General features: G+C 39.1%; 1 protein-coding gene and 1 pseudogene across 1 annotated transcript in view; one reads left to right on the top strand and one right to left on the bottom strand.

The window, feature by feature from the left end:
- Positions 1-13,759, bottom strand: part of ZNF385D (zinc finger protein 385D) — a 942,431-nt gene that overhangs the window by 640,346 nt on the left and 288,326 nt on the right. The window lies entirely within an intron of this gene.
- LOC131757014 (serine/arginine-rich splicing factor 11 pseudogene) lies at positions 10,292-11,727 on the top strand (annotated as a pseudogene).

Here is a 13,759-nt window from a genome sequence, read left to right on the forward strand (position 1 = left end):
AAACTAAGCAGTTTTTAATGCCTTATATTCTCAGGTCTAATCTAATTTATAATTCTATTATTCCATTGAATATTATATATATTTAATATGTTATAAGTCTAAATAAAATTCCAAAATTCTATTAATCCATTACAATGCAATATAATATAGTATAATGTAATATAATATATATGTTTATATAAAATAAACTAAATAAAAACAACCCAAAACAGTGACTATTTCCTACTGACTTTCACAATCTATCCAGGTTTCTGACTTACTCCAAAAACTCAATATGTGATACAGATCTCTAGAGAGTAAATTTAAATCAAGGAGGAGATAAAATATATAACAGGTGAAAGCTTAGGGCCTCTCCATTACAGACTATGGCAAAGATCACAAGCTGAAATTCTGTCAAGGGCCAGGTAGGTGGGAATGTAACTGGTTGTAAGAAATCCCAGGTAGAACTGGTCTGAGTTTTGGGAACCATAGCACATTGGAGGGTACCTGTCCTCCTGAGGACATTCAGATTAGAAAGAAGTTTAAAATGATTCTGACCAAAAAAACAAAACAACAAAATAAACAAAAAACCCAAGTCTACAGACCAAATTCAGCCCGTGCATTTTGAACGTCTTAATTCATTTTCTGCAACATGTCACTTATTGTCATAATAATGTTGTGTAACAAACCGCAGCAAATCTCAGTGGACTGAATGGATAAAGAGGATGTGGTATGTGTATACAGTTGAATATTACAGCCATTAAAGGAATGAAATAATGCCATTTGCAGCAACATGGATGGACATGGAGATTATCACACTAAGTGAAGTAAGCCAAAGACACATATCATAAATCACTTATATGTGGAATCTAAAAAAAATGATACAAATGAATTTATATACAAAACAGAAATAGACCCACAGACATAGAAAACCAACTTACGGTTATCAAAGGGGAAGGCGGGGAGGATAAATTAGAGTTTGGGATTAACAGACACACACTACTAGATATAAAACAGATCACCAACAAGGACCTACCGTATAGCACAGTGAACTCTACTCAATATTGCGGAGTAACCCCTAAGGGAAAAAGAATCTGAAAAAATATATATGTATAACTGAATCACTTTGCTGTACACCTGAAACTAACACAACGTCGTAAATCAACTATACTTCAATTAAAAAAATAAAACTCATTGGGTCAAAGCAACTGTCATTTCTTCTCATGCTCACGTTTTAATAGATTGGAATCAGCTGATCTCAGTGGGTTTGGCTGGGCTCATCTACAATACAGCCTGCAGGTTCCATTCAAATAAGTTCCATGTGTCTCATGGTGGCACCCAGGCAGGATGGGCAAATGGCCACTCAGAATGAGAAGGCAAATCAGTAAGGTTCCTCTATCCACCACAAAGCTGTGGCAGAGATGTGAAGTGAAACACAGAGAAATGACATATTGAAACTAATAATTTAACCAACCATATCTGAGCATTTGCTGTGTGACCCTGTGTAAGACATTTGTGGTAAAATCTCAGGCTCTAGAGATACATCGACCTGATTTGAATTCTAACCAAGCAATTTTCTAGCTGTGTGACCCTGGGCCCTGGGCAGGTTCATTAAATTCTCCCAACTGCTGCTTATTCTTTTTTTTTTTTTTTTTTTTTTTTTTTGCGGTACGCGGGCCTCTCACTGTTGTGGCCTCTCCCGCTGCGGAGCACAGGCTCTGGATGCGCAGGCTCAGCGGCCATGGCTCACGGGCCCAGCCGCTCCGCGGCATGTGGGATCCTCCCGGACCGGGGCACGAACCCGCGTCCCCTGCATCGGCAGGTGGCCTCTCAACCACTGCGTCACCAGGGAAGCCCTCTTTCTTTTTTATTTTTAACTTTAGTTACAAGTTTTATTTTAACCAACATATCGAAAACAGTATCATTTCAACATGGAATCCCTATAAAATGTTAATAAAATATTTTACTTTTTGGGGGATGCCAACAGCGTGCATTTCATACTTATAGGTGTTTAGTATTTAAGAACATTTTCTTCCCACCCAAGGCTTATTCTTCTTAAAATAGAAATAACAATAGAAATAATACCTATCTCATAGTTTCTATGCAGTAATTCAGATAATCATTTTAAAGTGACTAGCACTGTTCTTAGAATGCAGCAAAACATTCAACATGATATGTTAGATCACATCATTATAAATTGCTTTGGAAAAGGACTTGGAATAGGAAAATCAGGATTTTGTTTTTACTATATCAACTGATATTGCAATCTCATTGCTTAAAAGCAGATGTAAATTACTCCAAAGCATTTTTTAAGCCCAATTTACTTTTTCTGACCTCCACACCCTGGAAACACCAAATTGGCAAATAATTAGATCAGTTGAAATAAAGACTGGTGGAAAAATCATTACAATTCATGGTTTGCATCTGCTAAGCCTGGCATTTAGGCCATACTCTTGTTTATTCCAATCAAGCAGTATCATGGAAAATAAATGAAGAAGGGAAGGAAGGAAGGAAAGAAGGAAGGAAGGGAGGGAGGGAGGGAGGGAGACCAACTCTAAATAATTCCAATTGATCATGCAGGACCCTTAGGCAATGCTACGGGAGCTGGCAGAGGGCAGGAAGGAATTGTAGTTTGGATGAAAGAGAGATGGTTTCTTAAAATCCCTGTAATTCATGTTTTGATAATTCAACACTATGGCACTGTGTCATCCACTTTTTTGTTGGACAAAACAAACTGTATTAGTCAGCACACTTTTCATTTCAAAAGAGATGGGACTCAATGAAGCTTAACTGAAGAATAAGAAATGGGGAAGGGACTTTGATATGAGCTGCTTCCAAAAAGCTGCCTTGGATTATCAACAATTGGCCTGGGACCCAACCCTCCAGGATTCAAGCTAAGGCAGCAACACTCCTGAACTGCTGACTCAGCAAAATGGGCTTGGCTCTCCCCACTCCTCACACAATGATGGCCTCTTCACAGAATTGGATAACAGATGTGCCATAAAGTGAGGTTGCAATTCCAACCCTGATTGGTCACAGGGCATGGGAGGAGGCAGTTTAGGTGGGGGCAGGCAAATGAGTGCGGCCAAACAATATTTCAGGACTGTGAACTCATTTGAGAGTTCTTAGAATTAAATAATTTAGTGATGCCACATTAAAAAAAAATAGTGACCTTACCATATGTTCTCTTTACATTTTTAAATACTTTTTGTTTGGATTGGAGTATAATTGCTTTACAATGCTGTGCTAGTTTCTGCTTTATAACAAAGTGAATCAGCTATACATATACGTATATCCCCATATCCCCTCCCTCTTGGACCTTCCTCCCACCCACCCCCATCCCACCCCTCTAGGTCATCACAGAGCACCAGGCTGAGCTACCTGTGCTATACAGCAGGTTCCCACTAGCTATCTGTTTTACACATAGTGGTGTATTGATGTCAGACCTAATGTCCCAATTCGTCCCAACTTCCCCTTCCCCCACTGTGTCCACATGTCTGTTCTTTACATCTGTGTCTCTATTCCTGCCCTGCAGATAGGTTCATCTGTACCATTTTTCTAGATTCCACATATATGTGTTAATATATGATATTTGTTTTTCTCTTTCTGGCTTACTTAACTCTGTATGACAGACTCTAGGTCCATCCACATCTCTACAAATGACCCAATTTCGTTCCTTTTTATGGCTGAGTAATATTCCATTGTATATATGTACCACATATTCTTTATCCATTCATCTATCATTGGAAATGAGAAAAGGGAACCCTTTTGCACTGTTGGTGGGAATGATAATTGATACAGCCACTATGGAGAACAGTATGGCAGATACTAAAAACAGTACTACCATACAACCCAGCAATCCACTACTGGGCATATACCCTGAGAAAACCATAATTCAAAAAGAGTCATGTACCACAATGTTCATTGCAGCTCTATTTACAATAGTCAGGACATTGAAAAACTTAAACAGTTTAAATTATTTTTAAATACTTCTATTGCAAATCTACACTATTTCAAATTTATGGTGTGTTACATGAGCTTCTGAAAGCCAACTTGAAATTTTAACCTTCATTTATAATTACCTTCGTATAGTTGGTTAAGGTCCTGTGGTTTGCCCTATGACTGTTGCTGGGTGGCGGATGGACCACTGCCTACCTCCAGCGCAAGAAGTTTGGTATCTTCTCTTAAAGCCAGCTTTTTCCTCTGAACATCTCTTTCAGGGATACTTATTAGCCAGGAGTGTAGTTGAGCTTACAGGAGTTTTAGTTTAATCGCTCCTAAACTTCCAACTAGCTCTGACTTGAGAAGAAGGAAAAGAACATCCACATGACACATCACATTGGAAAGACCCAAGCAGCCAGGAAATCACTTGCTGACCTGGCTCGGGAACTAACTTATCAGGAGTCATGTCTCCCAGTGGCACTCTGGAAATCCTGGAGGTGACCGTGCTTCTGGTCAGCACTGAGAGTTAATAAAACAACAAACTTCTCACTTAAGTAACAGCAGTGTGTGTGTGTGTGTGTGTGTGTGTAAGAGAGGGAGGAAAAGGGGGAGGAAGGGAGGGAGAGGGAGACACAACAACAGACACAACAGACTGTGTGTGTGTGTGTGTGTGTGTGTGTGTGTGTGTGTAAGAGAGGGAGGAAAAGGGGGAGGAAGGGAAGGAGAGGGAGACACAACAGACACAACAGACAAAGTGTAAGTGTGTGTGTGTGTGTGTGTGTGTGAGGGTGGGGCTGTGAGCAAGGACGAGTGGATTAGGGTTATTAGCTTTCTTAACATCAACACAAACCTGGGGCTGGTGCTGGGAAGATTTTCCTCCATGAAACAATGCATGGAAGTAACATAAGTGAGATAAGAGGTGGGTAATGGTATCCTTTTCTTGTGCAAACCTAGAGAAATGTCTTTTGTGATAGGGTTGTGGGGAGAAAAGGGTGGGCAGGAACCGTTTGCCAGAGCTTTCTCAGGTACATTCGTTTGAGGAAAGATTATGCACAGAGTTGAAAATCTGGAACTGTATTCCCTAAAAACCATTCATCAGTTTCTGGGAATGTCTTTTTCTCTTCCAGCAGATATGCAGACTCAGTTTGAAGACCATATATAAATTCTCAAGATCAGAGATTATGTCAATTTTTTTCACTGCTGTATCCCTGGCCCTAAACACCCATACTAGGTGCTCAACAAATATTTATTGAAAAAAATGAATAATACTGATTAAATTCAAAGTTGAATTTCAATCCACTATCAATATATACTCTATTTTCCATAAGTAAGTGAATAGAGTAATATTAATGAAGGGAAAAGGATAGGCAAGCCGGTTTACTAAAGGGGAAATTAAACCATTACTTAGTCAATAAGTTTTAGTTATGTAAATTGTACTTCCTCTTTGGACAGAGAAAATGCACATTGATACAATGAATGCTCTAGAACATTCTGGGAAATATTTTAAACTTTGCTTACATTTCTAAAACTTATTTGAACAGTGAATCCATTTTAATTCTCATTTAAAACATTTTAACATCCATGGAAACTACTGACCCTAGAGCACAAAGAAATAAAGTTTGGAATATTTAATACATGACATAACATAGTAGATTATTATTTGGTTAGCACTGCTCAATCAGAAAATAAGAGAAAATCTAATAAGAAAGGCCATCCAATTGAGAAATTTTACAAAAATAGTGACTATGACTATTAATTAAAGAAGAGAGTTTTGAGGTTCATTTCCCATTGCTTCATTATTCAATTACCAGACATAGACTATTTTGACTCCTAAAGTATAAAAAAGTTATCAAAAGAAATTTAAAATTGATAACAAACTTCACTTCATACCAAATTAAAATTAAACATTGATATTTTTATTAAACAAATTTTATATAAATGTATATGAACTAATAATCATGGGCATTTAAAGGCTTTATTGATTTCTGGCTCTCTGAGTGCTTGGATAAGAGGGGAAAAGTTAATTTAATAACTTGGTAGTCATAAAGAACATTTTCTCAAACTAAGTTGTTTTCTGAATTTCTTCAAGGGGAAAAACAATGTCTGAAAACATTTCAGCAGTGAGCATAAATTACAGAGAAAAGTAGTCATTTATATATTAACTGACTAATGTCATGAGGTCAGAGCCTTTGGGTTACCATTCACCCCTTTATTTCTCTCCTGTACAAATGTACCTGAGTCTGACCATTTCCCTCCCCTGTCCTGTTCCCTATTCTAAGACACTGTCATCTCTGGATTCTGGGTCATCTCCCAGCTGGGAGTCCTGCTTGAACTTTTATCTCACTAGAGTTTATTCTCTAAAAACCATCTGGCTTTTAGAATGCATGTTAGACCATATCATTCTCTTGTTCTCAAACCTCCCTTGGCTTATATAATACTTAAAGTAAAACTCAAAGTCTCTAATTCCTATAGCCTCCAAGACTCTTGAGATCTGGTCCCTGGACACATTTTCAACTTCATTTCTTGTCACTCTCTTCCAACATTTCAGCCACACTAGCCTCCATAGTGTGCCTTGAGCATATCAAGTGTTAGCCTGTCAGTGGTGGTCTTTGGTAACCAAAAATATGCCCTCTCTTACTCTCCCCCCAACCTCCTACCAAGGTCCCTGCCTACAGACACTCCACCAGCTATTATCTTACCCTGACTCATAGCTCACAATCTAGATTACAGTTTTTACTCATCTGGTTACTTGCTATTGTTCATCTCTGCCATTAAAATGCAAGATGTATGAAGGTATATCATGATTCCTGTGTTGTTTGTTGCTTTAACCCCAGCACCTAGAACAGTATTGGTGAATAGCATGCCCTCAATAAATAATCACTGGATAAATTCATGAATAAAATAATTTTAAACATGAAAATATTTATTGCTACATTAAGACAATCTTTTAATACTTAAAATACTCAAAATTTCAAAAAAGAATGAACATTCATTCCACTTCATAACATTGTACATGAGAAAATCTATATTCATAACTAAGAAAATATTGCCACATAAAAGGCCTGCTTCTTGTAGCAATCAAGAAATTTGGTTCAACCTCCTACACTGTTGGTGGGAATGTAAATTGCTGCAGCCACTATGGAAGACAGTATGGAGGTTCCTTAAAAAACTAAAAATAGAGTTGCCATATGATCCACTCCTGGGCATATATCTGGAGAAAACTGTAATTTGAAAAGGTACATGCACACCAATGTTCATAAAAGTACTATTTACAATAGCCAAGACATGGAAGGAATCTAAATGTTTATGAATGGATAAAGAAGATGTTGTATATATATATACAATGAAATATTACTCAGCCATATAAAACAATGAAATAATGCCATTTGGAACAACATGGATGGACCTAGAGATTATCATACTAAGTGAAGTAACTCAGACAGAGAAAGGCAAATGCTATATGATATCACTTATATGTGGAATCTAAAATATGACACTAATGAACTTATTTACAAAACACAATCAGACTCACATGCATAGAAAACAGTCTACGGTTACCAAAGGGGAAAGGGGGTGAAGGAGGAATAAATTAGGAGTTAGGGATTAACATATACACACTATTATATATAAAATAGATAAACAACAAAGACCTACTGTATAGCACAATGAACGATATTCAGTATCTTGTAATAAACCATGATGGAAAAGGATATGAGGGGGCTTCCCTGGTGGCGCAGTGGTTGAGAGTCCGCCTGCCAATGCAGGGGACAAGGGTTCGTGCCCCGATCCGGGAAGATCCCACATGCCACGGAGCAGCTGGGCCCGTGAGCCATGGCCACTGAGCCTGCGTGTCCGGAGCCTGTGCTCCGCCACGGGAGAGGCCACGACAGTGAGAGGCCCGTGTACCACAAAAAAAAAAAAAAAAAAAAAAAAAAAAGGATATGAAAAAGACTATATATATATATATATAACTGGATCACTTTGCTGTACACCAGAAACTAATACAACATTGTAAGTCAAGTATACTCCAATCAAAAATAAAGAAGAAAGTTGGTTCAATTATAATGTGCCCAATTTGTGATGAAAATTTTGAAAATAAAGCATACACACTACTTTAACATACTTAACATTGTGATGGTTTTAAAATATGTCTACAAATTTTTAAATTACTCAACTGCCTCCCATCCCCAAAGTGTGGCCCATCTCCACTGCCCCTAATGGACTGTGTGTGACTTGTGAGACTAGGTCCTTGAAGACATTGCAGCTTCCTCCTGCTCTATCACCAACTACCATGTGGTGAGAAAATACAAGCAGCCCTTCAAGGATGTCTGTGCAGCAAGTAACTGAGGCCTCCAACCAAAGCCGAAGTGAATCTTCCAGCCCTGGTCGAGGCTTTCAGTGACTGTAGCTGCACTGCTTATCACTCCCTTCCAACATTTTAACCATCCTAGCCTCCATATTTTTCCTTGGACACCTCAGCTCCAACCGAATGAGGAACCCTGAGCCAAAATCACCCAACTGAGCCACTTCCACGACCCACAGAAATTACATGAGATGATAACAGTTTACTATTTATCCATTAATTTGGGGGTGACTTGTTATACAACAATGTATAACTAATACAGACATATAATATACCTTTTTCACTAAAACAGGGAATTCCTGAAGCAGCCATTGATATGAAATTTTGCCTAATTTCTTTAACTTTTCTGAACCTCAGTTTCTTCCTCTGAATAATAGGAACGATGTTATCTCTCACATCGATTTACTGTGAAGATTAAACAATTTATCATATGTACACAATGACTAGAACACTGCCTAATTAATTTTGATTTACTTACTTTTTCTTCAATAAGGAGCCTGCAAACATATTATGTCACTTTGTTCACACTTGTCTCAAAAGATTGATAAAATGCAGTGACGCCTCACAGTTACACAGAGCTTGATTCCTAAATGCATCATGATACAAAACTTAGTGCATAAACTGTATTTGAAATAGATTTTCTCATAAAAATTTCTAGAAAAAAAGAGCATAATACTTGGAAATCCCACTGAAGCCTATGAAAACATATAAAGTCCCTCAAAGTAGTTAAATTGAAAATAACAATAGAATGAACACATATTTGTAGAGGATTCTGTCCTCAGATGCCCCTCCGAGGCTGAAGGAATTGTGTCCATCTACTGGGTATGCACCTGCTGACAGCCCTGATCTCAGCCTTCTCCAGGAATTATGCTCAGTTGAAGAGAGCTGCCCTCCCCGACATCACAGCCCCTTTCTTGGGGCAGCCAGCATCCAATGACGGGTCCACATGGTACTTAAATGTCTAGCTCCCTGCCCCCAGCTGTGCAATTATGAACAGGTCTCCCAGCTCCAATTCTCCCTTGGGGTGGCTGAGGCCTCTGTTGTAACTGCAACACAGCCCAATTTTTCCCTCTAACAGTTATTACTCCTGAGAGCATGCCCCAAGAAACTTTCTGTAAGCAAATCTCTATTCCAGAATTTGCTTTCTGGAGAACCCAAGTTGCACTTCCTCATGCATCTCACTTTGCATTTCACCTTCAGGGGTCTGCTGGCGTTACACTCTAGTTGTGGGTCTAGAGGAACAGAGGGAGGTGGTGAGGACACCCAGCACTGTCTTAAAGGAGGTCATTTCAGGTTCCTCAGGCAATACAGGCTAGTCCGCCCCCGAGTGGAAAGAGATTGTTCTTTAACCTAAGTGCTATTGTTTTAGGAATAGGAAATGGAATTAGATGAGCACACAGGGGTAGAGATTTTGTGATAATCTGCATGGTAACTCAAGGACAATTTTAAGAGCTATTAAAAAGTACAGAATTTGTTGATTATTATATTAATTTCTTTAATAGTGTTATGTATCCTTAATGCTAGTATATCAATAGGGTAATTCACCTAGGCAAGCACCCACCATGTTTTGAAAGTATAATGTCGAAATTAAGATCATGGCCTCTAGAATCTTAGAAATGTGAGTTCAAATCCAAGTTAAGCTTCTCACTGTCTGTAAATTCTTAAATAAATTAGTTAACCTTTCCCAGCTTTGATTTTCATATCCATATAACAGGGAATAAAAGACCGACCTCTCAAAATTATTGTGATCACAATGAGATAACACCTGTAAACCATTTAGCTGTTTGCTCCATGTCTTAAAACCTCAATACGTGATGATTGTCTCTGTTTTTGTTATAAACACAGAAAGCAAATGTACTAAAAGAGACTTTCCTGATGTTTGCAATGGGTCATCTTAAAAGACAGGGCACCACCAGCGTCTGGGAAAGGAGGACAGAGGAGCCCTTCCCCTTGCCGGTGCCGGCCTTGTGTCTTGGAATTACTTTGCTCAAGAGCAAGTAGGCAAGCAGAACCATGAGCAGCACTACCATCGTCCCCAACACTGGGGGCCCGGGCCCCAGCGGCGGGCCGGGGGGCAGGGGAGGCAGCAGCACCGAGGTAATCCAGGTGACTAATGTCTCCCCGAGCGCTAGCTCTGAGCAGATGCAGACCCTCTACGGTTCCCTAGGGAAGATCGACGAACTGCACCTCTTCCCGCCTGATGATATGCCTTTGCCAGTCTCATTCCGAGCCTGCTTTGTTAAGTTCCATGATCCAGACTCAGTACTTGTGGCACAGCATCTGACAAACACTGTATTCGTTGACAGAGCTTTGATAGTTGTACCATATGCAGAAGGAGTTATTCCTAATGAGACTAAGGCTTTGTCTCTGTTGGCACCAGCTAATGCAGTGGCAGGTCTTCTGCCTGGTGGTGGACTCCTACCTACTCCTAACCCACTTACCCAGATTGGCGCTGTTCCATTGGCTGCTTTGGGAGCTCCTCTCTTGGTCCTGCCCTTGCTGCACTTGGGCTTCCTGGCGCAAACTTGGACTCTCAGTCTCTTGCTGCAGATCAGTTGCTGAAACTTATGAGTACTGTTGATCCCAAGTTAAATCATGTAGCTGCTGGTCTTGTTTCACCAAGTCTGAAATCAGATACCTCTAGTAAAGAAATAGAGGAAGCCATGACGAAAGTACCAGAGGCACACTTCCTAATTTCTGCTGCTATATGACCAGGTAAGAAGGAAGAAAAACGAAGGCACTCGAGGTCAAGATCATGTTCTAGGAGGAGGAGGATTCCCTCATCTTCTAGGCACAGGTGGTCAAGAAGCAGATCAAGAAGGCGATCACATTTGAAGTCAAGGAGGAGACAATGATCCAAAAGTCCAAGACAGAGAAGATCTCATTCCAGAGAGAGGGGTAGAAGGTCAAGGAGCACATCAAAAAACAGAGACAAAAAGAAAGAAGACAAAGAAAAGGAACCGTTCTAAAACACCACCAAAAAGTTATAGCACAGCCAGACGTTCCAGAAGCGCAAGCAGAGAGAGATGACGATGAAGAAGCAGAAGTGGCACAAGATCTCCTAAAAAGCCTAGGTCTCCCAAAAGAAAATTGTCTCGCTCACCATCCCCTAAGAGACATAAAAAGGAGAAGAAGAAAGATAAAGACAAAGAAAGCAGAGATGAAAGAGAATGATCCACAAGCAAGAAGAAAAGTAAAGATAAGGAAAGGGAATGGGAAAGAAAATCAGAGAGTGATAAAGATGTAAAACAGGTTACACGGGACTACGATGAAGAGGAACAAGGGTGTGACAGCGAGAAAGAGAAAAAAGAGAAGAAACCCAAAGAACGAGGTTCTCCGAAGACAAAAGAATGTTCTGCGGAAAAGGGAACTGGTGATTCACTAAGAGAATCCAAAGTGAATGGGGATGATCTCATGAAGAAGACATGGGTATGAGTGACTGAATATTGCCTCTGTGGGAATCCAACTGTATACATGCATCAGCGTCATTCTGCTGTGTGATTTCTTAATGCTGTATTTGTTCATCTCAAATCTAGATGTATACAGCTCTGAGTCATAAATGGTTATAAAGCTCTTGATGTTAATATTAGTTATTTACATCCAAAAGCTTTTAGAAAAATGATACATGGGTAACCAATTCTTGGCAGGTAGAAATCTGATTGAGTAAACAAGCAGTTTTACTATTCTGGGTCTGCTTCATAACAAAAATGAAAAGCTGCATGCATCTACAGTAGGCATGGATTGTTTATGTTGTATGATCTCCTTTATTAAGTTTACTTACAGTATTTCTAGAATTTGATTCATTGCCGTAATGGAACCATGTAGAGAATGCACTGATTGCATGTTAATTGTGGCAGGAATATCCTAAATGTCATTCAAATCCTCCAACATGATGGATCTACTTATGGTCTTGTTTGTTGACATGACAAATTAACATTCTTAGAGTTACAACTGGAAATGAGCATTTGAAACAGATAATCCTTTAAGCCTTGTGGCTAAAATTTTGTGGCTTTTGTTTAACTTTGAAAGGTTATATATGCACTAACCTTTTTTGATGGCTATAATTAGACTTTAATTACAGAAACAAGATTTCAAACGAAACTGTCTTTGGCGGTAAGTAAATAGCATATTTTGAAGTAGAACTGTATACTTTTTCATAAGATGTTTGGGAATTTTTTTTCCTAAAATAATTTATTGAACATCTGCATCAGTGAAAATTATCTGCCTATCCTGAAGTCCATCTGTAAAAGAAAGTTATCTCTTGTCCTGATTTTCAATTTTCCACTCTTATTAATTTGTTTTAATCTCATTGGAAAAGGGGGATAATGCATTTTAAATTGACCTTCACATGCTTTTAAAAATAAGACAAATCCACTTGATAATGTACTTTTAATTTGATCTCAAGTTGTATAAAACCAATAAATTTTGTGTCACTGTTACTGCAGTAGTAATCTGAGGCACACAGTGATTCCATGTTAAATGCAAAGTAGTTAGGCAACTGTTTTCTTACAGGAGTTTCCAAGCTTCACTTTTGTGCAGTAAAAACAAAAGTACTATAGTCTGTGCCATGTTGATGTACAGTTTCTGAAATTGTTTTACAAGACTTTGATAATAAAACCCTTAAACTTAAAAAAAAAAAGACAAGAAAAGAAAAAAGAAAGACAGGGCAAAGAAGAAATGTAACGTAATGCTGAATGGCCTTGCCCCTTATCTCGGAAATTTGGTTGAAGCCCGCAAACATGAGAACAATAGCTAGAAGCACCCTCCATATACCTCCACTTCTCTTTTGGGGAAACCCAACAAGTTTCCCCAAAACGTGACCAAACTGGCCTTTCTACCCTTATCCTAACTTTATTCAATAAGTACAAACATAATACAAACATAAATAATATAAAGTAAGAGTAGATATAAATAGAAATATAAATGTTAACTTAAATATATACAGAAGAGGAGTTTAGTGTTCTGGAATTAATAAGTAAGGAAATTATTTGGCTTTTCTCTTGCCCTCCTCATAAGACTTTGAGAGATCTGCCAAGAGAAGCACTAACAGAGAAGGAGGACCTTTAAGAGGGTGAAATAAATACCCCAGACCCCAGCTAGATAGATGCCTGCAAAGCTGCAGAAACAGTCAAACTGACACCCAACTCAGATGTCTACAGAGTGCTTGGGAGAGCTTGTCTCTGCTTGATTGTAAAGACTGGTACCTGCTTCTCCAGAAAGTTCTGAAGGTGGGAAGCCTCTGAAACATTCCCCAATGGCAGAGTAAAGAATAGGGCAACAGGAGTTTATGGTCTGCACTCCATGTTGGTGTGGCAGGGATACCTGAGTTGGCCCTGCAGCTGGGTGTATGACAGCATCCAAGTGTGAGCCAACTTGATGGGACCTTAACCGAGGAGGGCCTTGCCTGCTTGGGCAAAGCAAACAGATCAATTTGTTGAGGAAAGGAGTGGGTGTGAGAATAAGCAAGTGGTAAGT

This window comes from Kogia breviceps, chromosome 5 (genome assembly GCF_026419965.1).
Source record: "Kogia breviceps isolate mKogBre1 chromosome 5, mKogBre1 haplotype 1, whole genome shotgun sequence".
Taxonomy (NCBI): Eukaryota; Metazoa; Chordata; class Mammalia; order Artiodactyla; family Physeteridae; genus Kogia; species Kogia breviceps.